General features: G+C 42.6%; 1 protein-coding gene across 1 annotated transcript in view; it reads left to right on the top strand.

The window, feature by feature from the left end:
• The window catches only part of STAC (SH3 and cysteine rich domain), a 115,990-nt gene that overhangs the window by 28,120 nt on the left and 74,584 nt on the right, over nt 1-13,286 (top strand). The gene's annotated exons all lie outside the window — the stretch shown is intronic.

The raw sequence follows: 13,286 nt of genomic DNA, 5'->3' as shown, positions 1-13,286 counted from the left end.
ATGCATCTGGAAGAAGAAATAGAGAAAGCAAGTCACACATTAAGTTATCAAGGTATCATACTCTTAAGTAAGTGGCTCCATAAAGCCAAACAGAATGCAGATTCAATGGGCAGAATATGGAGAAATTGGTCAACCTTCCGTTTATATTTTGTATAAATCTGATAAATAAATGAGGCAAAACTAGGGCTTTTGCAAAACTTGAGAGATTTTTTTTTCATTTTTATCAAATCATATTACTTGAGATAGATTAGTGCTAAGTCTCTAAAAAGAACGGAATTTTTCTTTTCTTTTCAAGGTGCATGGAAATGAGAATTGAAGCCAAACATCATTTGGGGTGGTCTATTTTTAGAGAAAGTGATTTGCTGAGGGTATTTGTCATTCATTCAGGAGGACAGCCAGCCCTGAGCCCTGGCAGGCATCAGTAGTAAGAGCCAGCTCTTGCGAGGAATAGAAAATAATCCTTCCATCCTTGAAAATCATTAAAAAGGAATGTTTTCAAGTCAAAGGCAAGCAAGATATCAGCAAGAGAATGAGAAAATTTAAGGCATTTTTTGGATGCAGGCATACATGCACTGCAGATGTGGATTTACTAGGGTGTTTATCTAGTGCACAGTCATGAAGGTGTGTGTTCAGTGGGTTATGTGTGTCTGTGTTACGTGTTTCTGTGAATGTAAGTAATAATAGCTAACGTTTATCAGGTTGATTCTCTGTCCCAGACTCTGCTAAGAGTCTTATGGGGATCATCTCCTTGAATTATCTCTGCAGCCTATGTTTTCCACTCATGAAGAGGTTAACAGAGCTATTAGGAATCAAAGCCAGGATTTGGAGCCAGGCAGCTTGGCCATTTCAGGCAGTCAGCTCCCCAGAGCCCTCGACCACTGATTACATTACCATGCTGCAGAACCATGTTCATGTGTGTCTTTGGGTATCTTGTGTTTGTTTTGGAGACAATCTTAAAGGGGTGTGTGAATGCTCAGTCATATCTGACTCTTTGCAACCCCTTGGACTGAAGCCCACCGGGCTCCTCTGTCCATGAAATTCTCCAGGCAAGAAGACTGGAGTGGGTTGTCATTTCCTGCTCCAGAGGATCTTCCCGACCCAGGAATGGAACCCACGTCTCTTGTGTCTCCTGCATTGATAGGCAGATTCCTTACCAACTGCGCCACCTGGGAAGCCCTGTCTTAAAGGGAGGCAGTTCTGTTATCTGCATTACCATAGAATAAGTAATTATATTTCTCACAAACACACCCATCTTCTTGGTAACATACTGAGTTCAGCAGCAAAATGAGATTGAAAAAGCTAAACCCTCAGTGTGTTTGCATGTAATTCCTGTTTATTCTTTGACTTCATCTTCAGACGTAGCCCATACAGTTTTCATTCTGGTGCCTTGCATCTGGCCTCTAGCTGGTAAAACCTGCGATGTTTGAGACTGGAAATTTCAGGGATTTGAACTCTCTTTAACCACATCTTTACATGGATTTCTAGTAGTCATCTCAAAATTAGCCCATCAAAAACAACTGTCCAATAGTCATCCCCTCTCCTCACCAGACTGGCTTCTTCCCACTGTCCATCATTCTCAGTAAGTGGCCATTTCGCCAATGGCAACTGCTTAGGAAAAAAAGCCTTGAACTCATTTTAGCTTCTTTTTCTCACACTGCGCCTCCAACTCACTGAGAAACTCTGTGGACGCTATTCCAGAACATGCCAAGAACACACCAGTTCTTACCATTTCCACTGCAGTGGCCCTCCCTTAAGCTGTCATCTGTCTATGAAAATGCTAGTCCTTTCTCCGTGCATGTGCGTGGTAAGTCACTCGGTCATGTCCGACTTTTTGCAACCCTGTGGACTATAGCCCACCAGGCTCCTCTGTCCATGGGGATTCTCCAGGTAAGAATACTGGAGTGGGTTGTCACAGGCTCCTCCAGGGGATTTTCTCTACCCAGGAATCAAACTCGCGTCTCATGTCTCCTGCTTTGGCAAATGGGCTCTTTACCACTAGTGCCACTTGGGAAGCCCTTCTCCATGTGTAAACCAGTGCAATCCTTTACAGATACAGGTCACTCAGAGCCGGGCATTGACTTTCCATCACACTGGGCATGAATCCAATGTCCTCCCCGAGGCCTCTGAGGTCCTGTAAGATCAGCCTCTGCCTGTATAACCTTACCTTTATCCTCTGCCTCCTCCTCTCCCTCTCGGTCTGTCCCACTCACTGGTGCTTAAGCTCCTTGTGTTCCTCACACACACAGAACACATTCCCAGCTCAGGTTAGGAGGATGACCAGGACCACAGGGTGCTGGTGGGGGATGTCCTAAAGTGGCCCTTAAAAATGTATCCAGAATGAGGAGACAGTATTTGGCCAACAAAGTCGCACCCCCATCATTGGAAGTGAGGTCGTGGCAGCTAACCCCCAGAAAGAGTGTTCCTCCAGGGTGAAGTCTTTGAAGAGCGGTGGTCAGAGGCCCCGTGTCTCCATTAGGCCAGGGGACACGGCTTTGCAGTCGGCACACATGCCCACTGTGATGGGGTGATGAGGGCACAAGCATGGATTTGGCAGTCTTGAGAGGCCTGGATTTGATTTCTGACTCCACTGCTTCCTGTCAGAGTAACAGTGGGCAGACACTTAACCTCTTGGAGTCTCATTCTCCTCATAGTTCAAATTTTTGCAGTGATTTACGCTCCTGCAGTAATAGTTTGGGTTTGTCAAAAATCTCCATATACCCATGGGAGTGTAGTGTGCAAGTGCTGTACCAACTCAAAATATCAGCAGGATCAAGTTAAAGATAATTTTGGTTAAAATGACCCAAAAAATCCAACTTACAGTAATGTAAACAAGTGTGGGTTGGTTTTTCTCACATAGTAAGAAGCCTGGAGATAAGAAGTTGCTGGCCTTGGCTTAGTCATTCAGCAAAGCCATCACCGTCTTCCTCATCTCTGCTCTGTCACTTTGGCCTGTTGGCTTATGTCCTCTTGTTCATTGTCATGGGGTAGCAAGAGGGCTGCTGTAGCTCTAGACATTATGTCAAGACAGGCAGGAACAGAGAAAGATCAGACAAACCCGGTCCCTCCTCTCTTATCAGGAAAGCAAAACTCTGGAGAAATCTGCATTGGGTGTGCATTGCCTTGGTCAGGCATAAGCTATTTCCAGCTGTAAGGAAAGCTGGGTGTACTGGTGTTTCAAGAAAAATGAAGGTTTTGTAAGAGAAAGAGGAGAGACTGAAAGTTGGAAACACAGCTAACAGAGTCTGCCGTGGGTGGGGATCAGGGAGTGGGGAGGCAGAGTCCTGCAGGGAAACAAAAGGTTGAGAACTGCTTTGGGAGAGATCTAAAGTTGATTGAGATGTAATCCAGTCTGTAAGGAATTTACAAATTTAGGGTGGGGAGACACACAGAAGGTGGTGCTAGCGGTAAAGAATCCACCTGCCAGTGCAGGAAACTCAGGAGACGTGAGTTCCATCCCTGGGAAGATCCCCTGGAGAAGAAAATGGCAACCCACTCTGGTGTTCTTGCCTGCAAAATCCCATGGACAGAGAAGCCTGGTGGGCTACAGTCCATGGGGTTGCAAAGAGTCAGACACGACTGAGTGACTAAGCATGCATGCACACACGCAGGACACACAAAAAGATAGTAAAGTGTTACAGATTGAAGTAAGAACTGTATTGTGATGCAAGCACTGTTATTGTAGACCCAAGGAGCAATTAGTTCCGATTGGAATGATGGAGGCAGCTTCATTCATCTCTTTGAGCACTCCCTTTGTACCAGGCATTTCAACACTAATTGCTAACGTCTCCCCAGTGAACAAGACAGAAAACCTGCCTGCCCTCACATGGAGCTCTTTAAAAAGAAGGACAGACACAAGAAACAAATGAACAAATAAAGAAGATGAACTCCAGTTGTGACAGTCCGACATAGCAGGTGGCTTTCCCTGAGGCGGAGAGGGTATTCGCCAGGTACCTAGGCAGAGGAACAGCATGAACAAAGTCTCACGGGAAGGAACATATCCTCTTCTTCGGTCACTTGTGGCTGAAATTCCAAGTGAGGAATATGGTCAGATTGGGCTTGTTGCAAATGCTGGCTTGGTCACGATAAGCAGGACTGTGGCTTACCACTTGGCTTTACCGCTTACATTATGACCTCCAGGATCATCATCTGCAGATTGGAATAATAGTCCCTCCAAGAGCCGTAGAGTGGGTTTAATAGGAGAGTGCATGCAAAGCGTCTGCCATACAGGAACTGCCTCATAGGGTGGATTGGAGGATTAAAGAGATGATAGATGTGAAGTTTTAGGAAGAGTGCATGACACACCCTGAAGACTCAAATGTCAGCTGGAACTAATACCCTGGTTTTCTCCTCCACATAAAATGAGGAAGTTGACACAAGCTGGCTTCCTCCCCCATCCTCCACCCTCACAACTTGCGTTTTGTTACTACAACGTGTGGTATTTTTATTACTGTGAAAATGAAATTATGTGTCATCTGTTCTAAATTATATGTCATCTGTTTCATTAAGTATTTATAACAGGTGAATTGTCTTTGTGAACCGTTTATACCGTTTTAACTTAACCATGTTTGAATTATTTCAAGCACAAGTTCTTTGACGCCTCGTGTTTTCCATATTTTCCAATGCTTTTGTTTTCTCTGCTCCTGAACAGTCATTGGTCTGGGCTAAGAAGACTTGGGTCATAACTTGGCCTTACGTTGTTTCATATTGGAGAAGAGAAACTTGAAGTGAGTCTTCGGTTCCTTCTTCATGGAGACCCACTTTCCTCCCTGTGTGTTTGGATGTCCTCCTTTTCTTCTGGCACCTGGATGTTCTGACAGGACACTTGAACCTGCTGGCAGGAAAAGAGATTGTGTCCTTTTAGCCAGATGACCCGACCCTTGGTGGTTCCCTCACTGATGGGTCTAAGTCTCCTTCCCCCATTTAGCCCAGGGATTCTCTCTTATCTTTGATAATGCTTCTGCTCTAGTCATTCTGAATTCTTCTTCAGGACCTAGCTGTTTCTTCATATCCTCTCTCATATTATCCTCTCTGATGATTGTCAACTTCTTGTGTCTTTACAGTAACTCTGGTGTTTTGTGAGAGCTTCTCAAACATGCCCCCACCTCACAAGATCACCCTTCTGCAGAACAAGTCCTCTTTGCTTTTACCTTTCTTGTTTTAAATTTTATTCTGATATTACTGGTTGCTGTAAATTCTTTTCTTAACTCTAGCAGATCTCTTCTTCCTTTCTAATTGAGTTTGATCATCTCAGCTTTCATATCTTTTTTTTAGAGATTATACCTTTCCAAATGTATTGAAAGCACAAAATAGAGTGTAAATAAAATTTACTTTTTATTGCAATAGAAAGCATTTTCATAACTATGTTCTCCCTTCACCACCCGAGTGTTATAGTGTTTACTTATTTTATGTTTTAGAGGTTTTACAGGCACCATATTATGCTTTATGTTCTTAAATTTCTAAATGAAATGAGCTTTTCCAGATCCAGAATGTCTGCCGAAATGTAGCGAGAAAAGTCACCTGGGATCACTTGAATATTCACGTAGATGTTGTTCGAGTCCTTGTGTTATGTCTTGAGCCAGAAGAGAGGTCAGTGTAAGTACCTATCATTAGCTGACTGACACAGCAGCCTCGGTAATCGCATGGAAGAGCAGACAGCACATCTTCGGTACCTGCTGGCCATTGGCAGCAGCAGCTGTGTGTGTGCTCCGTTGCTCAGCTGTGTCCTACTCTTTGCGACCCCATGGACTATAGCCCGCCAGGCTCCTCTGTCCATGAGACTTTCCAGGCCAGAATACTGGAGTGGATTGCTGTTTCCTTCCCCAGGAGATCTTTCTGACCCAGGGATGGAACCTGTCTCTCTCATGTCTCCTGCATTGCCAGGCAGATTCTTTACCACCACGGCGCCTGGGGAGCTCATAGCAGCAGCAGTGTTGATCAGTTTGACTTTGTAAAATTTTAAATTCATCCTCCATACTCATGTTGAATGAATCAAGTTAAAGATGAATGACAAACTTAGATAAATGTTTGCCACACAAATGGCAAAGTTTCTATATATCTCTACAGTATGTACATAACAATAAAATGATCTATTCACCTCCTAGAAATTGATCAAATTTTGAGCAGTTAGTTTCTGCCCATATAAGCCACATAGTTTAGCTCATAAATATATAAAAAGGAAATTTATCCCTGCTGACAATTAGGGAGTTGGAAGTTTATAACCATTTTTTGCCTATGAAATTGGCATATGTTTTGAAAGTTAATTATAAGAAGTATCAACCAAGGTATGGAGAAAAAAACAGTCTCCTATACCAGCAAGTGGACCGTGGCTGTAAAAATACAGATATAGACAAGCAAGTGTTCTTCCAGCACTAAAGCTCTTTATCTTTGCACATGTGTGCAAAGATGTATGTACAAAATATTCATCCCAGTGTTGTTTATAATAGAAAAAATGCTAGTGAGAATAAGGATAGACTCTTGTAACAAGCATACCAGTCAGTAGTCAGTGCCTCAAAAAAGGCAGACATTTATTTTTCCCTCACATAGACTTCAGGGCAACTGTTTAGGTTAGCAGGGCAGCTCTGCTCCATGGAGTCACCCAAGCACCCATTCCCTTCCAGCACATGCTCCACCATCCTCTAGGGCAATGTTGTGAGCTCCACAGTTGAAGCAGGATCATCGTCACACCCACATTGCAGCTGGACTGAAGCAGGAAGAAAGGATGTGCGGGTATGCACCCAGCCTAAAGGTCTAGCTTCAGAAGTGACACGTATCGTTTCAGTATATTCCATGAGCAAGAACGCTGTCTTGTTTCTTCACTTATCTGCCAAAAGCTTTGGGATATGTAATGTAACTGTATAGCCAGGAAGAAATAAAAGTGAATTTTGGTAAACAAAAGCAGGTCTCTGCCTCAAAAATACTAGAAGCAGTCAAATATCCATCAGTAGAGAAACAGTTAATCCAATACCTCCATTTTATGGAATATTAGACCACAATAAAAGAGTGAGTTACATCCCCCGCGCTTTTTTTCCACTCACAAGACTGAGTTTAGTGCTGTAATATGAGTATCATGGATCTTGCCATGTGTCTCTCTGAGTGAGATGAAAACTTGAGGACCAGGGGCACGCCATTGCCTCTCCTTGTCCCCAGTGGAATATGTGACAAAGCAGATAATCAATAAGTATTTACTGAATTGAAAAGATCCTTTTACCCACTTAGTTTAAAAAGCATTTATTAAGTGGCTGCGTGAGCCTTCTCAGGTATCTAATCCACTCCTCGAATTTTTTCCAGTTTCTCTACTTTGTTCTGTGTTTATTTCCTCCCAACCAATTTCTGTCCCCGTCTCCTCTGGCTGTACTTTAAGAGCACTAACTTCATTTTTTATTTATTTTTTTAAGTTTTTGGCTGTGCCCCACAGCATGTGGGATCCTTGTTCTGTGACCAGAGATGGAACCGGTGCCCCCTACATTGGAAGAGTCTTAATCACTGAATCACCAGCAAAGTCCCAAGAACACTATCTTAAAGTCCAACCATGCATATATCAACCAGGGAACAATCAAACATGTTTTAATAAATAAAGGAGTACTTCAGTATGAACTCATGGTTTTTTAATAGTTGTATAGATTCATGTAAAAATAAATATAGATGTGTGAATATGGGCTTATGAGTAGTCATTAATGTATTTCCTAGTTCTGTCCACTGAGACAACTAAAGCCACTGACACGCCAATAGTAATAAGCACATCTGGTACCCAGATAGCAGTTTAAAGTTTAAAGACGCTTACTCCTTGGAAGAAAAGTTATGACCAACCTAGATAACATATTGAAAAGCAGAGACATTACTTTGCCAACAAAGGTCCATCTAGTCAAGGCTACGGTTTTTCCAGTGGTCATGTAACTGCAAGGAGATCCAACCAGTCCATTCTGAAGGAGATCAGCCCTGGGATTTCTTTGGAAGGAATGATGCTAAAGCTGAAGCTCCAGTACTTTGGCCACCTCATGTGAAGAGTTGACTCATTGGAAAAGACTCTGATGCTGGGAGGGATTGGGGGCAGGAGGAGAAGGGGACGACAGAGGATGAGATGGCTGGATGGCATCACTGACTCGATGGATTTGAGTCTGAGTGAACTCCGGGAGTTGGTGATGGACAGAGAGGCCTGGCGTGCTGCGATTCATGGGGTCACAAAGAGTAGGACATGACTGAGCGACTGAACTGAATTGAACCCCAGTAAAACTAACCAGGGCTCCTTGGAGAAATGCTGGCTGCAAAACTGGCATGAGGAGAATATGAGATAAGCCTGGAGAACCTGTAGTGTCAGAAAGTAAGGAAGTCTTTAGAGATAATCAGGGCACATGGAAAGGACACAGATCCAAGCCTAAAGGAGCTTCCAGTGACCAAATCTGGGACAAGTTGAGCAACAAAATAAATAACAGTAGTAGTAAACTGTAACTCGCAGAATAAAGAAAAGATCCATCAGTCCATACTAACAGAAACAGCCAATTGAATAAATAGATGAAAAGAAGAATTCTACTGTAGAGTACTAATTCACATAGAAGGATAATGGAAGTAGAATATCACCATTAGGCAAGCACCAAGTAGTAAAGTTTTACAGGCAGAGGTCACTGATGGATGCTGAAATTAGAAAAGAAATGTGTGATGAGAAACAAGATGTTTACATTGTCTCAAAGTAGTCCCCCTGTGTGAAACTCATGCATTACAAAGAGAAAAATACTTTAGAGTAGAACAGCCTGGCAAATATCACTTCAACCAAGTGACCAAAGTTAGTATCACCAGTAACGGGACAAACTGACATCAGATACCTCCTGATATGCTGCAATGAGAAGAACACATCACTTTTGCCCAAATCTTACCAAATATATATATATATACACACACACACACACACACACACACACATATACATATATATATATATATAAACCTCAATCTAATAACGAGAAAGCCTCAGACAAACTGAAATTGAAGAACATTCTACAAAATACTACTTAGCGGTCTTCAAAAAATCTAAGTAAGAAAGACAAGAAAAGTGAAGACCTGGTATCGATTGAAGAGACTGTGACTGTGGAGGGACTTCCTAGTGGCCCAGTGGTTACAACTCCACCTTCAAATGCTGGGGGTGCATGTTCAGTCCCTGGTGGAGAAACAGAATCCCACACGTACCAGGGTGCAGTCAAAAATTAAAAGTAAATAAGTAAACACAACGTTATAAATAAATTATGCTTCAATTTGAAAAAGAGACTATGGGGATATAACTAAATGCAATATGTAATCCTGAATTGGATCCTGAACCAGGAAAAAGACATTATGGGCAACTGGAAAAAAATCAAATAAGATCTATAGATAATAGTTATATCAGTGTTAGTTTCTTGGTTACAATTAATTTACTATACTTATATAAGATGTTAACATTAGGGAAAAGTGAGTGAAACTTTATAGGGATTCTACTATTTTGCAATTTTTGTATTACGAAAGTTATTTTAAATAAAAGTTTTTTAAAAAAGAATAGGTCTTGCAGTTTTCACTGGATTGGTCTTTCATAGAGAAACACTCCAGAGCCCTGCTGAAGTGAAGAATTCCGAATAATTTTCTAACCATCTAATAGCTAATGTTTAAAATCAGTAATTTTTTCCCCTCATTTGGTGTAACCTAACTCTGGGTTTCTTTCTTAATTATCTGAAAGTGGCAATTCTGTTCATTTGACTAAGGAAACTGCCCCTAAGCCATATCTTATCTTTAGCTAAGTAGTTGTTAAAACCAAAGAATGCATCAGTGAGGCTTTAAACAGAGTTGGGATTCTACATGCTTTTCTGATTCTCCAGCCTGCCTTTACAAAGTGCAAGCTGTTAAACCAAAATCGTTTACTGGGTTCCTATAAATCTAATGTGAGCTTCAGAGGGGTTCTGCAGTGCTTTGAAAATGAAAAGTCAAGGATCAGACATAGCATATAAACTACACATAGGATTCAGCTTATAAATTGACTTAATCCATTAACCACTTTTTTCAAGACCCAAGCAAGTTTTTCTTGAGTTAACACAATACAAAATAGCAAAATGAGGGTATGAAAAAGGTCTCCAGATGTGGACCTACATACTTGGGGTCAAGTTTTTATTTTTAATTTAAGTATATTTAACTTACAGTAGACTTCCCTGCTGGCTCAGACAGTAAAGAATCCACCTGCAATGCAGGAGACCTGTGTTTGATCTCTGGGTCAGGACGATCCCCTGGAGAAGGAAATGGCAACCCACTCCAGTATTCTTGCTTGAAGAATCCCATGGACAGAGGAGCTTGGTGGGCTACAGTCCATGGGGTCGCAAAGAGTCAGACACAACTGAGAAACTTAACTTTTGATTTTCAATATTGTATTAGTTTTCAGTGTACAACATACTGATTCAATATTTTTATACATTATTCTCTATATAAAGTTATTATAGAATACTGGCTATATTCCCTGTGCTGTCCGTCTTTGAACCTATTTTTTAAAAACTTGATTTTCTATTGGAATATAGTCAGTTAACAAAGTTGTGATAGTTTCAGGTAAACAGCAAAGGAATTCAGCCATACATACATATGTGTTCATTGTCCCCCAAACTCCTCTCCCATCCCAGCTGCCACATAACATTGAGCAGAGTTTCATGAGCTATAGAGTAGGTCCTTGCTGGTTGTCCATTTTAAATATAGCAATGTACACATGACTGTCCCAAATTCCCTAACTGTCCTTTTCCCCCATTCTTACCCCCTGGCAATGTAAAGTTCGTTCTCTAAGTCTGCAAACCTGTTTCTGTTCTGTAAGTTCATTTGTATCATTTGTTTTTAGATTCCACATATACTAGATGTCATATGGTATTTCCCCCTCTGTCTGACTGACTTCACTCAGTATGACAATCTGGAGGTCCACCCATGCAACTTATTTGATAAATAAGTAGTAGCATACGTATTAGCCATATATATAGTATTTAATATTATATATTGTCTATGTATAATGGTATACTATATTATATCAATATACAATATATATGTATGTAATATATTTCAGTCATTTGCCTCCAGTTTAAGTCTGCCTTCCTTCAGCACCAGTCCAGTTTATAACGACATGAAGAGCACGTGTTCTGCTTCTTTGCTAGTTCCAGGGCCTCACCTCTGGGTGGCTCAGGCTCACAGAGTGAGTGGTTCATAGCCCCCTCGCAGTTAGCTCACATGGAGGCGGAAGTTTCTCTTCAAAATAAGTGCAGTGCTCCCAAGGGCTCGTGACTTCCTCCTTCTGTATCTGTGAGGATGCGCGAGATTATGGTTCAGCAACAAACACCCCAAGATAACCCAGGAGCACCTTCTCCTCCTGTCAGGTCTAGCCCCTCTGCTGCGTCTGGGCTGTAGGACGGAGGGAAAGGACAAGAGGCTTGACGGCCCACAGTTGCTGACCTTTTCTGTAGGTTGCTGCTGCTTCTCTGGCTAGCCCTTTCTGACTGATGATGCTCCATCACTGGTCTCAGTGGAGCTTGAAGGCCCTGCAGGGTGTCCCCCCAGACCCCCCTCCCCAGACAGCTCCCTGAAGTGAAACACTGGCTTCACATAGCCACTGCCAACTTCAGATGGACAGCAAAGCACATTCCTAGCACATATCTAAAAGGTGGGGAGAACAGCACTGTATTGCTGCTTACACACAGAAGATACCCAATTTAATGGTTCAGAACACCAGCCATCTCTTCAGTGGATGACTCTTTGGGTCGACAGTTTGACCAGAATTGAGCTGGGCAGTTCCTCTGTTCTCATCTGGATCCTTGATTCCCTGCAGCGAGCAGGGTGGCTCTGCTTCTGGGATGTCACTCGAGTGATGGGAGTGGTTTCTGGACCGCGTGTCTCCTATCGTCCTTCAGGCTACATCATGTTTGTACATATGGCAGCTGGGCAGGTTTCCGAGGGAGAAGACAGGTGTGCAGGACAACTTCAAGTCTGGGCTTGGAAATGGCTTTGAAGTTGCTTCTTCCACCTGCTGTTGGCCAAATACCCACAAACCAACAGGATTCAAGGAGCTCCAGCTTGGATGGGAGAATCTTGAGGTCACCTTGCCAAGGAGCGTGGGAAAGGTAAAGTAGAGAATTGTGGTGTCCACCCCATGCACTAAACCCACCACATCATCCTGATCTCCTGCAGGGAAGGCTGGGGGCTTGATACGGAGGTGGCTAGACTCGGCAAGTCCGGATGAAGTCATCTGTATGTCCAGTAGGGCTGTCTAATAAATGGAGGCCTTTATTAGAACAGTGTGATCAGCACTTTCTGTCTACAGCTTTTGGGGCTTAGACATTAATTCCAGGTAACAGGCATGGATATTCAATTACAAGGGAAAAGCTACCTTTCAGGTGAAGTGACCTATGACAGGTCATGCAGCTGCCTGCCAAGTGGTTCATTTCTTTTGTCTGGGCAGAGGGGACACTCTGCACTAAGAGCTAATGATTTAAAAGCATAATAAGAAGGGAGAGGGTGAGATGTATGGAGAGAGTAACATGAAAACTTGTATTACCATATGTAAAATAGATAACCAACGGGAATTTGCTGTATGTCTCAGGAAACTCAAACAGGGGCTCTGTTTCAACCTAGAGGGGTGGGATGGGGCGGGAGATGGGAGGGAGGTTCAAGAGGGAGGGGATATATGTATACCTATGGCTGATTCATGTTGAGGTTTGACAGAAAACAACAAAATTCTGTAAAGCAATTATCCTTCAGTTAAAAACTAAATTTAAAAAACCAAGCAATCAAAATGAGGTGGAAGGGTAAAAAAAAAAAAAAGGCATAATAAGTAACCTAGACTTTTAAAAGGTCACTGTGGCTGGGATGACAAGAGCAAGGTGGATGGCAATCTAAGCTGTCACTGGAACTCAGAATCTACCAGTCCTTGGATCCCATGGCAAGGAGCTTTTCTTTAAATTTATAGAGAACAGGGGCTTCCCTGGCAGTGCAGTGGTTAAGACTGCACTTTCAGTGCAGGGGACATGAGTTCGATCCCTGGTCAGGAAGCTTAAATCCCACATGCCTCATGCCCAAAAGAATAAAATAAATTTAATTTATAAAGGACAAAAGGAACTTTGTGGAGGATTTTGAACAACAGGCTCACGTGGTCACATCTGTGTTCCCAAAATATCCTCTCAGCTCCCTTGGGAAGACTAGATTGGAGAAGGAGGCTGGACCAAACCACATTAGGATTCCTCCAGACCATGTGGTGCTTCTTCATAGGTCCCAAAGGCAGAGGGGAAATGGCCTAGTTTTGCCAGGATCAG

This window comes from Oryx dammah, unplaced genomic scaffold, assembly GCF_014754425.2.
Source record: "Oryx dammah isolate SB20612 unplaced genomic scaffold, SCBI_Odam_1.1 HiC_scaffold_9, whole genome shotgun sequence".
Taxonomy (NCBI): Eukaryota; Metazoa; Chordata; class Mammalia; order Artiodactyla; family Bovidae; genus Oryx; species Oryx dammah.
This window is presented reverse-complemented; position numbering and strand designations above follow the sequence as displayed.